Source organism: Dermacentor andersoni, chromosome 2 (genome assembly GCF_023375885.2).
Source record: "Dermacentor andersoni chromosome 2, qqDerAnde1_hic_scaffold, whole genome shotgun sequence".
Lineage (NCBI taxonomy): Eukaryota > Metazoa > Arthropoda > Arachnida > Ixodida > Ixodidae > Dermacentor > Dermacentor andersoni.
In genome coordinates, this window is record NC_092815.1 from 176,355,958 (window position 1) to 176,373,352 (window position 17,395).

General features: G+C 46.5%; 2 long non-coding RNA genes across 3 annotated transcripts; one reads left to right on the plus strand and one right to left on the minus strand.

Moving 5' to 3' along the window:
• Positions 1–407: 407 nt before the first annotated feature.
• Positions 408–7,320, minus strand: LOC129387409 (uncharacterized). Of its 2 annotated transcripts, none has more exons than XR_011892604.1 (3): positions 7,022–7,320; positions 5,165–5,296; positions 408–615 (listed from the first exon to the last, which is right to left on the minus strand). It is a non-coding gene; the product is annotated as an uncharacterized lncRNA (long non-coding RNA). The 2 variants fall into 2 exon arrangements; XR_011892603.1 differs by having other exon boundaries at positions 5,040–5,296.
• A 4,236-nt stretch (positions 7,321–11,556) lies between these two features.
• Positions 11,557–15,727, plus strand: LOC129387408 (uncharacterized). The gene is made up of 2 exons (XR_011892605.1): positions 11,557–11,848; positions 14,361–15,727. It is a non-coding gene; the product is annotated as an uncharacterized lncRNA (long non-coding RNA).
• The last annotated feature ends 1,668 nt before the right edge of the window (positions 15,728–17,395 follow it).

A 17,395-nucleotide genomic window follows, 5' to 3' on the forward strand; every position in this document is an offset into this window, starting at 1 on the left:
ACAGCCTCCATCGCAGTGGCCCTTGTGGTGTTGGCCGTCATCAGCTTAAATGGCGGACTGCCACGCGTTTCGGTAAGCCGGATGCACAGCTGCTGCGCACTTGAAACAGGGGCAATGTACCAACAGCTAAACTTCTCTTCGAACCCCTGCGGACACTTCTACCATCACGTATGCGATTCCTACGGCGACGATTCCACATATCCCCCCATCACTACTTTCAAGTATTACTCGAAAAGGGAACTGTACGAGGTTCCCGCGCACCCAGCTGGCAAGGCTATTTACAATTTATTCCAGTCTTGTCTCAAAGCCACAGTCAACGCACACAACCTCGGTGCGTCTACTGCTGCCACTTACATTGGCGTGCTACGAGCCGACATGGCTATGCACGCACAAAGCAAGCAGGAAATCCTCGCGTTTATTCTCAGAATGACGGTCAAGTACAGCATATGGGCTCATCCCATCCTTGCCATCTACGGTCGCGGTGGCTACCCCGCATTTCTTTTCTTCAGTGGCATCACCAGAAAGAAGGAGATCTTGGCTGTTGTCATGGGAAACTCCAGGCTACACTTGGAACCAGCCCTCGCCACTAGGTGCGCCCATATGCGTCGAGATTGCCTGGAAAAGATTAATGAGATATTCAGGACGAATGTCACACTAGATGTGATGGAACAACTCGAAAAGGAACTGGACATCAAAAATACAGGACATCGCGTTTCCAGCATTTCTACTGTGGCGGAAATCGCGCCTCCACTTACCATCCATGACTGGAACTCAGTAGCGCGGAACGTCACCGGCGATGACCTACCGGCGGAGATTTACCACGCGACGCCAGGCGCGCTTCGCAAAATATTCTCGATTGTTCTGAATATCAAGCGCAAGTCGACAATACTCGTTTTCCTCATTTTCAAAGCCGTTGACACCTTCCTGGCTGAGCATATCAAGGAAAGTATGCGTTACAGTTCAAAAACAGGCATGTTTCTGTTTTGTGAACGAGTGCTTATCCATTATGACATTGTTTCCTTGGTCGGCTCGCTCGAGCGAATGAAAAAAGGTCTAGACCACGATGCTGCTTTTCGCGGCATGTTCAGGAACATCGTGGACATGATTTTGAAGAAAATCGATGCAGTAATGCCACCAAAGGATCGGCAAAATATCTCTACTTATCTCACGTCTTTGAAGGTGCTTTTGCCCAGCGAGATCTTCCCGTTGAAGAAGCCTGTCCCTAATTTAACCGATGATTACGTCAAAAACCGAATTGTTCTGTTCAGTTCAGGATGGGGCTCTATGTCGTACAAAGAACCACCTGGAGTCACGCAGCAAATGTTGGATGCCGCAAGATCGAGTGTGATCTGGGATTTCGACAGGACGGTAGTAGTGCCGTTTTTGTACTACGGTGCACTGAGCATCACAAAGACAATAGAACCAACGTTGATCATGTCCGCAATAGGAGTGAAGCTTGCCGACGTGATCTGGAACAATATGTTTCGTTATCACAAATGGAGTGACGAAGCAAGGAAGATAATTGATAACCTTGCCGTCTGCCAGCGCAATATTAGTCTCCTGACCAATCTGAATGTTTTGCAATGGCCACTACTGAGCATCGAGGTAGCGATGGAATTGTCCAGGTGTCCTCACTGGTTCGACATGTTTCAAACAGCTTCATCGTGGACCACGTCTCGAAGCCGTTTGTTCTTTTACTTGCTCGTTCATCATCACTACTGTACCGGCGGTCTATACAGGAAAGAAAAACGCGCGAGAGAAGTCAAGTACATCACTTCAGCGACAGAAGATTTCCGTCGGGCATTCCAGTGTTCCCAACTGAATGCTTCAACTGCGGTGTGTTCCTTAGGTGCTACGAAATGACGCTGAGCAACTGTGCGCGTTTTATTGAGCGCACTTGAATAACGCCATTGTTTTCTTCTTTTTCTATAAGGATCACGCATGGAAGACAACTTAATTAGCCTTTCAACATATTTCGTGCATTATTTTTCTCCAGCTTCAACTGATGTAGAAATCACGCGTCGTGGCGGCAGCACTAGGTGCCCTCATTATTTCAGAGAATTCACGATGCATGAAAATTTTCTCAGCACATGTGTAGTGTACGTTGTAGGCAACATGTCTCGGCATTGTAAAGTTTGTTAGTATAGAAATATTTAGTCATTACGAAACCAACGCTGAACTGCTCGAGACGTAGGGAAATTGCTCATTCTGACTCGTGGATTGAACGCGAAATTTCACCCCGGTCTATTAACTAAGTTCTTCGTTTGATTGTTAAAAACAGCTAGTAGAAGCAAGTCCTGAAACTATAGCTTTACTCTTCACAAGCTTTCATTCTACTGCAATAATATACTTAAATACTACGCCCTTTACTTAGTTTTCCTTTTTTGTGTGTGTGCGTAGTATGGAAAAAAATAACTTTATTCAGGTCCTTCAGGTCGAGCTACATTCCTAACCAGAAGCGGGCCGATCCCACGTCGGGACCGAAAGGCCTAGCCTCTGGGCCGCATCGCGGGCCTGATGGACTACCCATGTCTGTTCTTATAGTTCGGGGCAACGGAGAGCTGCGCCCCAACGCTCTTTGGTGTTTTCTTGGCCGCTGTGTGACACGGAGCACCACCAGAGCATTGTGTTGTTACTCTACCGCATTTTTTAAGGGGGGGGGGGGGGGGGGAGCGGGGTAATTTATGTAGGTGTGAGTGGTTTTCTTTTTACCATAATGCTTAAAGTAATTGTTTCAAAGGAAATGAAAATTTTGCTGATGGAACGCGCTTGTTGGAGTTTGTGATGCATGAGTGTAGTGTGACGGCGTGGTTTTGCGGTGCAAGCATCGTAGTCGTCGGTGAATTTTTATTTCTTATGGCAGCTGCGTCTGACGTTAATCGCGGAATAGCTTTACTTCGCTTTATTGTTTTCAAGGCACTTGATTCTAGATGGGTGCTACATTTTATTGGTGTCGTACGTGCGTCTATTTTCCAATCTAAAATTCCAAGTACGCATTGGTACCCACCAAGCAGCAATACAATTAGTTGGCAGTAGCACTCTGTTGTGTTCATGTTTTCTGTGTGGTGTCCACTTGGCGTGCAACATCTTTACTTCTGAAGCTCACCAACTGCCCCAACGTCATGGCCTTTCGAAATACATTGCTTCTGTTGTTTTCAGCCCACTCATCCTGCGGCTTGCATTGTACATTGAGCAGTTCTTTCACGAGCCAGAGGCTCGCTGTAGTCAAGTGGACCGACATAAGCAAAAGCGAGAGACGTTCGGAGCGTGTTCGAAATATGTGACCGACGATAGGGAGGAACTTATTGGCCGCTTGAGTGACAAAGCATCTCCATCATTACAAAAGATTATGGGGTTTTACGTGCCAAAACCATGATGGATCATCTGATTACGAGGCACCGCATAGAGGGACCCCGGAATAACTGGGACCATCTGACGTTCTTTAACGTGCACCTCAATCTAAGTACACGGGTGTTCTCGCATTTTGCCCCCATCGAAATTCCGCCGCCATGGCCGGGAAAAAGCATTACATGGCAAAGGAGAAAGACATTCCATCCCGATGGTGGATATTTACCAGAGTTCGTAAAAAGAGTGAAGGAATTGCATGCGATAGAATGAAGGCTTTTAAAGAGCCTTCGATATATTTCGTGTATTGTATATGGCCCATATTCACGTAGTGTTCTTACGCTATAGAATTGTTAGCAGAGGAAAATTTCTGCCAATCTTGATGTTGGGCATATTAAAAGCGAAAGCGGCTGGTCAATGGCAATGAACACTCACAAAGGAAACGCTTAGTGAGTTCAGCTCCAGATCTCTAGGACTTCAGAAGGGTGGGGGGGGGGGGGACAAACGCTGTCAAATGTGAATTTGAAAACAATAACAACAACAACAACAACAACAACAACAACAACAACAAACGCAATGAAAACGACGACGACGTAAACAAAAACATCACCAAGAAAGAGAAACCCACACTCACAAATACGCCCGCAAAAACGAGTCTATTTTTTTTTGTTAATTCAGTTCATGACATGCAGTTTACTCATAAAAAGGCCCGGTCCTTTTCTTCTTCTCTAGATGACGAGAACTATCCAGAATGACAGATCAAGGCACATGGGAGTCCAAGGAACTCGCCCTTGAAAACAGCGAACCTGTTATAATAGCGAGTAGGAAGAGTTCTCTGTCGCTCAGTTTTTCCAAAAGTAAACTTTGTTAGCTGGCACAACGCACCATGTTCGCCAATTAGTATGCGAGCAAGTAATAGTAGGTGCTCCTCAATACGCGACAGATGTTTTAGTTCTTGATTCAGCGGCTTCTACAACAGAGATATTGTCTTTTACCCACTGTGCTTATTGGGAACTACATACCCTTGCGACTACTATGCAATGAACGTGTTATCGCACACGATGTCACAAGGAGCTGGTGTAGAAACTTGCTTTTTTTTTCCTTATTGAGCTTCCTCTCAGGATTAAGCTCCTCTCTTTGTTGCCTCAGCACTTACTTACTGATAAAACTTATTTCGCGTTCGTGTGCCTAGAAATAATGAAGCCTTAGGGTTATCTTAACCATTCGTGGAGGCCTTCATATTTCTCGACACAAACGGAGCAAAGGAAAGTTTTGAAATTAGGCAGACACGCCGCATTCGAGGGAGAACGGCAAACGCTACTTTTCTTTCTTCTTTCAGCCATTGTTCTTCGTCCATTATTGCAGCTGCTCTTGCTTTGCGCAGTTTTAAGGACGTTAACTAAGTTATCAGCAACACGTTTCTCGGACTGTCGTTTCCTCTTTTCGCTGCTACCTGCTGCTGGTTCTTTGCTAGACGATACGATACGCAAGGCATTTTCGATTGCATCGAAGACATGGCACAGACACAGAAATGTTCTTCACACCCTCACATCCGGCTTAATGGGCTTCGTTCACTGCACTGGTGCTACTAGACTTTCAAGGCAAAAATAAAGATGCCGGTAATTTTTTTATGTTGTTGTCAGCATGCGTCATGCAAATTCTTCACGTTTTCGTCGAGCGCTAAAAGAACGCACACTGTCATATGCTCGTAGTTCACTGCTGGTGGCGTCTAGATACTCGGCGTCGGTCCAGGTACATTGGACGACTTTGTCACGGCTGCAGTGGTCGTTTCGCCGGACTCCATGTGTGTCACACTCACGAAGATCTGCTCCAGCGACGTGTGAACGATGCAGAAGTCCGGCAGCTTGAACCGCTTTTTGGTCTTCGCCATGAGAGTGAACATCTCGCTGCAAGGCATGTGAATCCTGGATACCCTGTTCTCCGGCAAACCCTGCAGACGAGGAGTGAACAATTTACCTACAACTTATTTTTTCTTTTGCATTTCCTTTTGCCGTTTTCCCAAAAACGTCTGCCCTGCCATAAACAATCTTGTTACAAGTAAATAACTAAGTCGAGAAAGTATATTGTTGTGAGATCGTGTGGATGATCAGTAGTAACCCATCGCATCCTTAGCGTCTTTCTTTACTTTGTAAAAACGGGATGCATAATCATACAATATATGCAATAGATAGCAATAGACAGGCAGCGTCTAATAGCCTTTACGTAGTCATTTTTGTTGTAAGTTATTTTGTTTTGTTTTACATTACAGCGCTTCGCAAATGCTGTATGCCTGAGGGCGTGATAAAAGTGTTATTGTTGACATTCAGCGAAATTACCTTATCTGATCTGTTTGAAACAGTTTCTCGCGAAACGTCATGTGAAGCCTTCAAGGTTATGTTTGGTTCCATCACATTGCGCTATCATTTACCGCGAAAGCACAGCCGAAAGGCCGGATTCCCTAGTGTGCATACTATATGTCCGCCGTGTGTAAGACGCTGTGCGCAGGGCTTTCGGCCGTTGTGTGCTCGAACTGTGTTCAAGCCCGTGTACACACTGGTAACCGCGTTCCCGAAGTCAAAGAAACCGCACGCCCAGGGATGAACAAAGTGGCGTCATTTCCAAGCTTGCCTGCTCGGACTGTGATGCCAGCTACATCAGCGAGAAGGGGCGGCGACGTCTCACTCGCCTCAAGGAACACTTAAGGGACACTGCGAAAGCAACGCATGCCACACGTGAAAAAACGCAACTGGTTTATCATTGCTCGACAAAAGGACTCGTATTCAATTTGGTGATGTAGCCACGTGATCAGGGGAGCACCGACGGGGTCCAATAAATTTGTGGTATCACGGTTTATCCGTCGCAATTGATCTGCATGCAAGTCGAACCGAGGCCCGTGCGGGACGTCTGCGACAGTATCTTACATAAATTAGATCTATAGTCCCTTTTGCATGTTGCCATTTGTGTGCTTAAGATGCCACCCGCATAGGTGGAGAAACGTCTACGTTATTGGTGTACTTGAGTATTGAGTAAAGCCAGTGAAAAAAATTGAAAACAAAAAACTTCGCAGTGTGTTGCCATTTACATTGCATTATTTTTAGAAGAAATTCTTTGCATGCTTCCTCAAGTTGCGCTCACGTTATGCGAAAGACAGCTGCAGTCGCACAGAATTGGGCATTCAAGACTTGCTTATGGAACTGCCATACGCGGACCTTTTAACTTCAAAGTTTATTATCAGCTCTTATGCACCATTATTATAAAACAGAATAATGTCTTTATGTGAAACCGAATGTTATCTCAAGATGTAGTAAGACTAAAAACATTTTTAATGCCAGAATTATGAATATATAGATGGTGAGAATGTGTAGCCCATTCGCTGTAATGGTACCTAGAAGTGCTAGTGAAACTGAACGAGAAAATTCGGGGTGGTCATGCGGTAGTTTTTTTTATAAGCATTGTCACGAAGCCTTCAAATCCGAATACAAGAACCATTCCGCAGCTTTCGTCAAGCAATCGAAAACGGTTCTGCCATGATATGGCTGAGCAGGAAAAATACTGCTACCTACTAAAAGTAGCGATGAGTTATGAGATAACAGTTAGGAGCTCCGAAATGTGACAAAGACGACCGTATCACAGAGGAAATAAAATCATAACATGGCAGTAATACTAGGTAACCCACATGCATGAAAGTTGTAAAAATGCCGGAGAATGGCCGTAAATGATGATGTCTTCATTTGGAAGGAAACACGAATGTTGTTGCCAGCGAAAATCGTGGCCCATATACCTGTCCGCGGACAGTACGATGGATGCCTTTGCGCACCTCTGGAGCGAGCTAATGTAGCCGACGACTCGCTTTCTCGAGAGGATTCCAATTGCGCAACAGGGCTCTTCCAGAGGGAGCATCCTCAGCATGCCGCTTAGCGACACGCACAGGGACAGCTTGCGCCGGTTTCCAGCGATGCACATGCATGTAGATGAAACGCATGCATTAGTTATCCATGAAAATCGTAGCAGCCTCTGCTATACGTACTGTGCCATTCTGTATGAGCACGGTTGAGATGAAACAGCTAGCCCGTACGCCTAGTCAACGTTAAGAAATGGACCGCACGTCACTGCCGTACCTGTGGCAGCGAACATTGTGCGTGAGAGTGCACATGTGAACGAGCGCGGAAGCTATACGTGGCCGTTGTCGCACGTAAAGTGAAGAGACCACGTCGGCAGGGGCAGATGGGGCTGAGAAGCGGAGCGAGGAAGGCGGCTTGGCTTGGGTGTGACGTCAACGTTCGAGAGGCCAACAGCTGTCGGAGGGACATCGCCAACCGCCAACGTGCGAGGCAGCGACACGTCTTCCACTTCCGTCGCCCAGCAGACGCACAAGGGTCTGCGAGAGAGCGCTGGTCCTCTTTCCTTTAACACTGCGCCTTACAGTGATGCCACCACGTGTACTTCGTGCAACACAATATTGTGGGAGCGCTGGGCCCGTGCAAACGCCGCGTAGGAACGTGTCGCATTGCTTTCGTAGTACAGTGCTTGCTTTCTTGTAGTTATGTTCATTTTTTTTAATGCGAAAGCATTATGTGCCCCATTACGCGAAAATCCGGCGTTGTAGACGGCGGCGTGACCGAATGATGGTACCAAAAATGGCCGTAGGCAAAGAGCAAAACCTGATAAAAAATATACTGGAATTGACGTCAAATTTCTCAGCGAGGTTCCTGTAAACCAAGTAAATTATTACCTTTGAAAAGAAAATTATACCAGGCGACAACTTTCTGTGATAGCATGGCCAAAGCTATGGAGCCGAAGCGCACTTGTTTTACTGCGCCCCAAGATGTAGTCCCCCAATGAAAAGATGTGTAGTCTATCCAGGGTAAATGAAAATTTACCAATGACTCTGGTTTTTTATGCAATTTATTTATTAATCAATCAATAAAAATGTTGCGGAGTAGAAGGACTTCCGTTTCACGCTCTTTCAAGTTTTGTGGTTTTCCGGCGTCCGTAGCTAATGCCGAGGAATCCTTGCCGTAGCTCATTTCAATCACCTTCAAAGATGGCGTTCCCCGTGTTGCAGCTCGTCGACGTCGGCTGCGGAGGAAAGTACGCCGCGTCTCGTGATTCCATCGGCTTTGAAGCGGTACCAAGAGTTTCCAAACCAAAAGCTGTCCGTACAAGCCAAGAAACTGGTGCGCAAGGTTCACGCGCAAGTAAGGAAAAGCGACGCGTAGCTGTCTGCGAAAGCCACATGTCGGATGGTCAGCGAAGCTCACTCGTTTTAGCGAACGCAGTGTCTTCCATATTAATCTCGACTTAAACAGCGGCATCCTGAAGCCTGAATCGCAAGCCAGCCGTAAATGCCCGTGCGAGAACCGGGAGGACATGGCTGCTACTTCGTGACAGCTTCTACATCGCAGTTCTGCGAAGAAAAGTGCAACAGTTCTTTCTGCGAAATGAAATTCTGACCGCGGCAGAACTCGCTCAAGATGTGGCCAGTGGTCACTGACATAAATATGCCTAAAATGAACGTGCAAACGATGCAAAGGCTCCTTAATGATATCGGCTTTTCCATTCGCAAACTGAAGAGAAATTAGGCGCTCTTCGAGAGTACCGACACATCGTGTGGCGGCGGCAGTACCTGCGAACCATACGAGAAGTTTGCACTGAAAAACTGTATGTACGAGAGTCGGTACATTTTATGTTTTGTAGCGTGCAGATGAATAAGTACTTTGTTTTATTCTCCCAGCGACTTATACTATTAAGACATTGGTCACGACACGGAACAGACGCGACGCATGTTTGGCTGCAATTACGTGGAATCGTAGAAGAGGCGCCTTCGCATCCAGCTCAATACTCTTCAGTGAGAATACGGTAGCGTCTTACCTTCCGGCGCTCGCAATCCAAACACAAGCGTTTTTGCAGGCCAGTTCTGTACATGCGTTACACACACTAAAGTGGAAGTTACAAATGCCGCTGGTTGTTGCAGCTTCACGTCATGCATCATCGCATTTAGACGGTAGCAATGCCGCTCGTGGCACACACCTGGCCAGCGTTTCTATGATTCATTAAACGATATGTCTTGGCTGTTGGGTAACACGAACAATCAGCCCCCGCGTATTGTTTGATCATATTATCTGAAGAGTGCCGATTGTCTCACGGCTTCTCCAATCTTGCGAAATTGCGCTATTTGTTGCTGATGACATGCTTCAAATAATTTTTATTTTTTGTTTGTTCTTGCACACTGATATGCGACCTTGGCGAAACTTTGGTCCATGATGGCCACACAAATGAGAAAGTATTGGATGACGTGAACGTCACTACGCGGTGATGGTTCGTCAACAGGGCTACGCGCACCAGCCGGCAAAGGTACGTGGCTCGCTGATCCGGTTGCACGTCGGTAGGTAGGATGGCTTCTTAAATGCTGCGTGCCTCGTTTTCTGAGTAGCGAAAGGAACTGCTGACAACCACAAGGAATTCACTCCCATGACTTTATTGCATGGAAGTGAAATATTAAAAAAGACATGAAACCACTACAGAAATTAAAGGTTGCCGGCAACATGCACTAAAAAGTCAGGCAAACTAGTGGAAGTGACCGATAAAAGACATCCAGTTCGGTGGTGAATATAGAGCTGCATACACCAGTAGATACCCGAAAGAGCGCCTGAGTGCTTCGCGGTGATACAGCATGCCAGTCTCACATTATACGGCGTCGAAGGTTATACAGGCTAAGTAGCGTGAACTTGTCCCATGGCGGGTCACATGGTTGGGAAAGATAATAACAGATAATCTGATTATACGAATGTTCTATAGCGATGCTCTGGACAGATTTTACACACGTAATTTATGTTTAAACTTACGTGACCCTTAATTTATGATGCGTTTTGTGCAAGCGCTTCGGTTTTGCTTTAAGTTTAAGCTTATCGAATACTTAGTGCAGATAAAAATGTATAACGTATATGCTATAGTATGTAGTACGTAGTAAATGCACTGAGTATATCCTATCATAAATAATGAAGCGCGATTGTAGCAGGGATTTGAATTTCCTATAAAAGAATTCTTACTCAACCCGCAATTTTTGTTACTGCGTCGTGACTATGTTTATTCTACTATGCATTCCCTGCCTCCTCTGCCTGCCGCCTTTCTGCCGTTCTATCTACCTCCCTTCTGGACTGTTCCACGTTAGTACAGATGTAAGCGCAGTAGCTTCTGCAATGATTTAGCTGGGGGCTCATGGATCATTACACAGTCTATAGGGCATTGTGGCGACGCGATGCAAATGTACATGCGTGTTTACGATGTTGCCTTTTGTTTCATCTGCATTCCTCCCATATACGGGATGATAATATTTAAGTTTCAAGGAGTTTTCCAAAATCGCCTGTTCTAGATAACATAATTCGAGTCCTTGAGCTGGATTATTCAGAAAGGCGGACATTACTCGCCCGAGAAATCAAAACACATGTTCCAATCACTAGCAAGAATAAGCTAATTAACGTTTTAAAATATTACCTTAGGACACATGTTACAATTTACAAATTGTAGCCGGTGAGATTCCGTGGCGTATCGTCGGAATGAATTTCCAGAATGATAGCAGATTGGAAACATGCGCCATCAAACTTGCCGCAAATAATGTGCTGTTCGTTCGCTTACTTATTTAGCAAAACGGTCTTTCATGCACTGATCCGCTCAAGTAACTGGAATCACCATCCTTTGTCCCGCACTTTGCGAATTCATATATCAGAACTGATGCGCCCTGGAATTTATCCCTGTTGATGCGTCTATGCTTTCGCGGTTCCACATACTTTGTAGGGCGGCTTTGGAATCGGCGAATGTGACCCAGCGCCTAGGTGGCGGCCGTTTGAAGCCTACACATAAGAGCGTCCTTAATTACCCATCGCTCGGTTGACGCACATGACGTCACTCGCTCAAGACCACGAAGCTTGACACGTCCTTTAGGTCAGTTTCTGGCCGAGTAAAGTGGGCCGGTAAGAGAGTTGGTGTCACGAAAACTGTGCCCACCTCGAAGACCGTGTAATTCGCTGTCGCGTTAGCAAAGTGGGTCGGGTGGTTTAGCTGAGAATGATCAGTTTTGTTACTAACGATTTGGTTTACATAGATTCCCACACGTGACTTGGTGCAGCACATTCTTTTCTCCTCCTAGTGCCGAATCGTCGGCGGTAAAGAAAGAACTGCGGAACGAAAGAACTGGTAAAGAAAGAAAGATGCGGAACGCGCCAGGTGATCTGGTGGAAGAAGACGAAGAAGAAGCCCCGTTCTCAGCCATTCATGGATCCTACGACGGATGCCTCTACGAAAATGAACAAATCCCTCTTTCGGCGCCGTAGTGCGTCCAAAGGATCGGACATCTCTCAGGCTGCAGACTCTGAGGGACCGGGCGTGGAGTCAACCCGCCAGACTAGAAACCTGAGTCGCAGGAAAAAATCGAAGGCAAGGCGTCGTTCCCGCAGGCTTCCTTCGTCGTCGGGTGTCGGCCATAGCCCGAGTGCGGAAGAAGGAGGTAAGCGAAGTACAACTTTAAAAGCTACCAGACTGTTCCCTTTTGAGAGGAAACAGATGTGATCGCGCCAGCTGAGGGGCACACACGTTTTCTTGGACGCGAGATAATATGATGCTATCCAAACATGCCGGCGTTTAGGACAAATAATAATTAGGACATCTAATGTGGACATACCAGACGCCTTGTGAAACACTAAAGGAAAAATTTCGTTTCGAGCTATGGCACTTGCCGCATAGATGTGGGGGGGCCTTGCACTAATAGTGATAGTTACCACTGCATTTAGAAATTGAAAGCATTCATGCAGACAAGGATGATTCTTTATATTTTTGGCTACCACTTCAAATGCCTCCACCAAGTGTTACAATGCTGCACGCAGCCATACTAAGGATCTCGCAGCAACACCTGCAGGTAAAAAGCAGAAGCAGCCAAAGTGCTGGTGTGTACTGGACACTATGTTTGAAAACTTTTAGGCAAGAAGAGTGCAAGAAGCAGACATAACAACTGCATTTATTTCCATAATTCCCCATTTGAATGGCCTTTTCTTTTTGCTTAGACAATGCCCTACGCCTAGCCACAGCAGCTCCCTCATACAGACTCCGCAAGCCAAGAGGCCGTGGAGGCAAATGCAGGCAAGAAGCAATAGCACTGGTATCGACATTCATCTAATTTCTTTCTTTTTCTTTCATTTAGGCAGCCAGCACGCTTCGAACAGCCACCTTTACTGCGGGTGTGTCACCCCAGTCGCCAAGGGAACATTTGAGGGAAAGCGACAGGCAATGTGAACAGCCACTTCTTCATGTAAACGATACTCTTTCTCTCGGATGACTCCTACACCACGCCAGCACACTTGTGCACAAAGATGCATCGGAGGCATCGTCTATCGTCGCGATCTATCGTTGCGACGATAGATCGCGAAAGCGGCTTTTGCAACATACCGCGCCCGTGCGAAGAGAATTACGGAATGCCAACGAGGAATCTGACCACAGCTTCGAGCTCGTAACCTCGTCGAGTGACACTCCTGCAACAGGCGTGACCGCTGAAAACCGCATACCACTGGAAACTTCAACAGGATCATCCCTCGGTTGCATAACTGCCACCTGTACGGCCAACATGGACCACACCCACACCGTCCCGCAACATAGAATAAAGAACCAACTTATAAAGCCGAAACACACTGCTGCACGCACACATCACGACACTACAAGCGAGACGCCATGCTGCTGCGCTGCCACGGTTGCCGGATTAAAACTGACTACTGTCACCAAGTCTAGCAAGCGTCTCAGGAGCTGGCAACCGCGGCGCGTAGCAACATGGCGGCGCTCTTGCGGTTCCCGATTTCAATGCATGGGCTTTATGGGTAGCTTGTCCTCTAGAGTCAGTATAGTAACTCTATGCCTCCCGTTCCCCGTCCCTGCCCTCCCCGTGATGCCTTGCGCGCGACGAAAGGTGGCGCGTTTCCTCCCCGCTTCCCTCTTGCGCGCGCGAGTTTGAGCCGCGATCGTCGACTGACTCTCGCAAGGTTTCACTCGCACATACAGCATACGGCGCCCGGAGACAGTGTTATCGCCCTTGCAGTTTATACGGAGTACCACGGTGGCGCCGACGGAATATACACGTCAGGAGTGTCCCCATAGTTGCAGTCGCAATATTACAGTGTGAATATAAAATCAGGATAATTTGGAAATGTCCATCTCGATTAACCCCACCTCACCGTACATTAAAAACAAGCTTGATTCAGGGTTTTTATTGGTTGCTATTTCTGAATTTCGCGTTCGATCGAAACACATGTGTTTGTTGTCTCTTGTTTCTGGCAGTTGGGAACGTCGTGAGCTAAAGGGTTTAGCTCGCACCCAACTCAGATTTGCCCTCTGCAGTTACGTCTAAAAAAAATGTCGTCACTTCGAGGTGTCTCCTTAGAGTAGCTATCGTTTCGCAGCCTTCTGAACTCAGGCACTCTGAACTAAACTGTGAATTTATTTCTCAAATTGAATCAAACCGACAAACTGGTGAAGACTCCATATCCAGTTCATGCATTGCGCGTGCACAAATGTATTCGTAAGATTACACCTATGATTCTAAATTAATTAATTAAAATGCAATCTTATTATGCTTGGCAGGCATGCATCTTAAGACTGATTTCTGAAAGCTTTTGGAGTAACTGTGCTCCAAAACTTATTTGCACCGGACGTCTCAGAGCTGAAGTTTTGCATTGATAGACGTGTATTTACTGCGACCATATGCCACTAACACTTCTTCGTTTTTATTTTGTACTACATTGATTTCGACAAGTGTAATTCTGACATGGCTCACGGTTTTCAAGCAAGCGAAATAGTCCATACTATTCTAGCATCTTAGGCGTGGAGTCAATATTTGTCGATGTGACAGAGGACAGAGAAAAAAATTCAAGTCCTAATCCATGCTGAAGATTCAATTACTTTGAGAACTGAATATCGGGCAGTTAAATGTTTTGACGCTTGGACGAGCTTCAATCTAGCATTCATTTTTTGCGCAGATCGACCCTCACGGAGCCGTGGGGCGCACGTAGGCATCGGACCTCTGGGTAGACGCCATCATCGAGAAGGCGCGGTGCCTCCGCCATCAGGACCCCAATGCATCCGCCGACGAAGACCTGTTCCCGGAGTTCCCCGCCCTCGAGGTCGCGCACAGTGCCCTGGTCTCCGCGCCTGCCATGGAACGGTTCGTGCGACCGACGGATGACCTGAGCGAGGAGCAGGCGTTCCTTATCGCCATCTGCCACGGGATGTGCTATCCTTCTCATCGAGTCACTGGCGCCGTCGCCGGTTCCGTCTGCAACAAAGCGATGCGCAACAGTCCTGCTTTCGCTTACGCCTTCGGATGCAGAGAAGGTTCGCCGATGAACCCCGCTCTGAAGTGCCGCTTCTTTCAGTGAGCAATTCACGTGCCGGAGTGAAATGTTTGCACCGTAGACGAAACTTGAACTTGCCTGCCCCACAACTTATATGGCAAGCATGTGCGAGCCTGGACTGCTCGTTTCAGAGGGACCTTGAAAGCTGATTCGCCCACCGTGATGACAAACTCCGAGAGACATGCCATGCTGCAGTCCATTGTTGTTGTATATAGACTTTGCTTACTTATATGGAATTGAGCATTTTCATACATTCACTGCATTCGGCGAGTGGTGTAGTATTGAAGTTGATGAGACTGTGCAGTTATTTAATTGACAGTCGTCTTGCTTGTTCTGTGAAAAACCGTTTTATTTTATTGGCCACTATTTGTGGGACTTCTCAATAGCCTTCTATTAACGACATATTTGAATACTAGTGCGCCCATGCCCACGTTCGTTACTTATCATTCCGCTACCTTAAAAAGGTGATAAACACAGCGTCTATACGGCTTTGTCGAGTGGTCTTGGAAACACTTTGCCGGGACGGTCAATTGACGCTTCATGTGACGTCCGACTTTGTACGAAGTTTATTGAGCTTCGTGTTATGTAAACTGTTCAGTAACACATATTTTTTGAATATACAGTAAATGCAAACGCACCCTCATTGTGCAAAATGAAAAGTACTGGAGTCACTACTACGAGTTGCTACGTGTCACTGAAGAGTGTAGCTGGATTCGCTCCATAAACTGTAATGCGAATGCAAGTGGTCAGCAGAATCCCCGTTACGATTGCAGGACGCACGCAGAAGAGACAGGGATGACAACCAGGCGCAATCACTTTTTGCATTAATTACAGCCGTGATAACAGTGTAACATACATTTGAGGCGACGTGCGTCATCTTGATATTTCTCTGGCAATACTAAAATATGGCAATCCTGAAAAATAGAGCAAAGTTTAACGTTTCTGATGATGCAAATTTCTATGAGAATAAACAATGTTGTCTATTTCTAAAATTGATGGGAACCTTATTTCTGGTTCAAACCTCGTACATGCAAAAACCATGGTTTGATTATGAGGCCTACATTGTGTGTGACTCCGAATTAATTTTGACCACCAGGGCATCTTTAAAATAAATTACGGGGTTTTACGTGCCAAAACCACTTTCTGATTATGAGACACGCCGTAGTGAAGGGCTCCGGAAATTTCGACCACCTGGGGTTCTTTAACGCGCACCTAAATCTAAGTACACGGGTGTTTTTGCATTTCGCCCCCATCAAAATGCGGCCGCCGTGGCCGGGATTCGATCCCGCGACCTTGTGCTCAGCAGCCTAACACCATAGCCAATGAGCAACCACGGCGGGTTCACCAGGGTATCTTTAACGTGCCTCTCATACACGGGACATGGAAGTTTTTTTTTTTTTTTTTTTTGCATGTCACCGGTAACGAAATGCAGCCGCCGAGGCCGACATGCTGACCTCGTGGGCCGAGGCCGACCTCGTGCTGAGCAGCGCAACACCACAGACGCTAAACCACCGTGGTTAGTACGGCTGAGGAGAAGTCGCGGTGTCAAAAATAACTAAGCATTTTAAGAATACAGAATATGGAAAACTCGAAATAAGAGAATGGTGAAAAAAAGGCAGTCTTTGGAAGCATGATGAGCTTTAATCTCGCGCAAATGGGAACAAAGTCACACTACGCACCAGTAAGGAATGCGTTCTGGGTTACCAATCGGGGAAAGAGGCTTTTGCTGCAGAAGCATAGCAGCAAAGCTTTCTGCCTCACGTCACACACAACCTCCTCCAAAAGCGGAAATGTGTGCGATCGCTTGGAACGGGTGGTATACAAGTAGCCTGCGAAGAGTTCGGGCAAAGCCCAAGCGGGATCCCCGTGAAAGAATTCTCAGGCTCTTCGTGCAATAGTGTCGAAATTGTCGGTCTCCGGCGTTGTGTTCAACTGTGCGAGGCATGGGTATGAAATAATGGAGAACTTTCTCGTGTCGCCCAGCATTTCGTTTACGGTCATCGAAGGCAGCAAAATTCCCTCTGGCAGTAAAATTATATCCAAGCTTACAGCGTTTCGCGGGGTGTGCGCTCACAAGGAAAGCTAGTTCACACGCGGCCAGCAGGGAACCAAAGTAGCTGGAAGCCGCTTTTACTATTCGCTAGATGTAGAATGAGCTGGATGCTGCTATGACCCCGATTAGTAAACGCGAAAGTGGCATTCGGCAGGAGTGCTTACTGTCAGATCTTTATGAAATGGCTCGGGGGAAAAGGCTCCGACAGTAGCCTTTGCTATGCAGGCAAATCAAATTTCTTATTAAAACTTGGAAGATCGCATTTGTATCAGGCGGAGTGTATTGAATCCGGAGCCTTATAACGTAAACCAACTCCAATATGTTTTTATTCCAACCTCCTGACCTCAAATTTACGTAACGCCCGACTCAACCGTCGGGCGGTAATTCGCAGCGCTGCCTGAACAACACAGTTGAAGTCAGAACCTGTGTTGTGTTCTTCCTTCAGTCCTCTTCTTTTGCGCTGTGCAAACATGTAGATATTGAATGATCAACTTACCCAAGCTTCCACCTACCAATCAAACGCTCTCCACGTTTATAGGAGGTCACATTTCTTTGCTTTCAAAACTAAATAACATCGCCTACATTGAGCGTTTTTTCTCATCTAATT